The following is a 2,319-nucleotide window of genomic DNA, read 5'->3' as shown; positions in this document are numbered from 1 at the left end:
CCCGTAAGTGTAATTGCAGGCTGTGATTTTCAGGAAATCGTTTTCCACAGTGATCACAAACAACTGGTTTTATATTCATATGTCTTCTTTTATGAATAGCCATATGTCTAATACTTTTCCCACAAATATCGCAAACGTGACGCATATCACTACTATGTTCTTTCAAATGTTTCCGTAGCTCTCTTTCGAAAGCAAAACTCTTAGAACAAGAATCACAAGAAAATTTCTTTTCCAAATAATGCTTCTTAACATGTAGGTTGTAGTAGTATTTATCTTTGAAAAACTTCTTGCAAATTTCACATAAAAATCGAACTCCTTCGTGTAGTGTTTGCTTATGAAGAACTAACTCTCCTTTAGACAAAAATCCTTTGTTACAAACATCGCACTTGTGCGGATATTCTTTTGTATGGACGGTGATCATATGTACTTGCAGATAATACTTGTTACTGCCTTTATAGTCACATATAGTACAAGAAACATTCCGCGTTAAATTTTTGTCATGGTTTTTACTCATGTGAACTTTAAAAGTAGTAATTGAATCAAAAGTACGATTGCAATCACTGCACTTGTAACTTTTTTTGGCGTTGTGAGTCCGAAGGTGTCGACGGTACTTCGAATATACAGCAAACGTTTTTGAACATGTGTTGCACGCATATTCATCTTTAACATCCCTAAAACAGAAAAGATAGACGTTAAATTGTTGTTTTTAGTATTCTTACACTTGAGATGGGAGCGCCAAAGGATCGGTCTCAGAAAGCCAAGAATCAGAACAAGGAACTTCGGATCTAAAAAGGAAAGATGTAAAAAAATTAAAAGTTCCAGAATTAAATGTTACATTAGTGAAAGAAAAAAACCCATTGTAATTAGTCACAGAAAGATTTTATTGTAAATTAGAAAACTGTCGAATTAAATGAGTGATAAAGCTCGGATAAAGCTGAAACAACAAATTTTTTATTCCAAAATATGTTTACAACAATTTTATAAGCCAATGAGCATACCTAAAGTAACACAAGTCATATTTTAATCGCTCGGAGGACCTCTGCACACGTGTTTTCTTAAAACACCTTTATTGACAAATGACTTGGTACAAATTTCGCAGCTATGAGGCTTCTCCTTTGTATGAACCATCACATGAGTTTTTAAGCTTTGTCGCTGGCTGAAAGCTTTCCCGCAAAGCTCACATTTGTATGGTTTTTCTCCAGTGTGAACCCGTAAATGTATTTGCAAGTTGAAGCTGTCACGAAAGCTCTTCCCACAGTGATCGCAAACAAAAGATTTTACATCCTCATGTATCCTTCTATGAGCAGCCATGTGTTGAACGCTTTTTCCGCAAACGTCACAAACTTTTCGGTTTCGGTCTTTGTCATTATGATTTTGTAAATGTTTTCGTAAGTCCCTTTCTAAGGGGTATTTCTTGGGACAAAGGTTACAATGAAATTTATGTTCCAAAGAGTGTTTCTTGACATGGACGTTATAGTAATACTTATCTCGGAAAATACTCTTGCAAATTTCACAAATAAATCGCACTGCTTCATGTCTTGAGGCTGTGTGCAGCGTGAGCTCTGCTTTTGATAGAAATCCTTTGTTGCAAATTTTACAATTATGTGGATATTCTTTGGTGTGAACCTGGATCGTATGGATTTTTACAGCCTCTTTTGTGCAACCTTTGTAGTCACAAGAATCGCATGGAATATCACGTTTCTTTTCGTGGACTCTTCTAACATGGAGCTTGAGAGCAGCAGCGGATCCAAATGAGCGGGTGCAAAGATCGCAATGGACTGGTTTCGCTTTATGGTAATAAGTATGTGTTTGATATTTCTTTTTGGAATCATACGTTCTTGAACACAACCCACACTTATACATGTTGTTAAGGGTACAATCTGACCTGAAATAAAGACCATATAGAATAAAATCAAATTGTTTTTGAATAGTATTTACGGTTCAGTTTTGATCAACGGTAAAGAAGGTTTCTCCTCTAAACTTGCTGTGTATGAAGAAATACTTCTCTGCCTAAAATGTGAGGAATTAAAAAAAATGAACAATGCAACTAGAACTAAAAATCATTAAAAAACTTTGTGTCAAAAATACATGAAAAATAAAACTAAAAATGCTAATTGCTGGTAAAACAAATAGAAAATCATATTTATTCAAAAAAATATTTATTGTAAATTTGAAAGTCTATAAATTTAAGGTTGAAAACTACAACAATTTGACCGATTAAGTTTCTAACTGCTTGTTCCTCTGCAGACATGGTTGTTTAGCGCGCTTGACGATACAAATCCTTTCGCACATATCTGGCACCTATGCGATGTCTCTTTA

The 2,319-nt window shown here is 34.7% G+C and overlaps 1 long non-coding RNA gene across 1 annotated transcript; it reads right to left on the bottom strand.

The window, feature by feature from the left end:
- Positions 1 to 1,550: 1,550 nt before the first annotated feature.
- Positions 1,551 to 2,010, bottom strand: LOC148178282 (uncharacterized). Its single transcript, XR_015771764.1, has 2 exons — positions 1,939 to 2,010; positions 1,551 to 1,885 (listed from the first exon to the last, which is right to left on the bottom strand). It is a non-coding gene; the product is annotated as an uncharacterized LOC148178282 (long non-coding RNA).
- Between the last annotated feature and the right edge of the window lie 309 nt (positions 2,011 to 2,319).

The sequence above is a fragment of the Gnatocerus cornutus genome, chromosome 2 (genome assembly GCF_029298725.1).
Source record: "Gnatocerus cornutus isolate USDA-ARS CGAHR chromosome 2, icGnaCorn1.1, whole genome shotgun sequence".
Classification (NCBI taxonomy): domain Eukaryota; kingdom Metazoa; phylum Arthropoda; class Insecta; order Coleoptera; family Tenebrionidae; genus Gnatocerus; species Gnatocerus cornutus.
The sequence above is the reverse complement of the archived record's forward strand: the minus strand, read 5'-3'. Positions and strand labels throughout refer to the sequence as shown.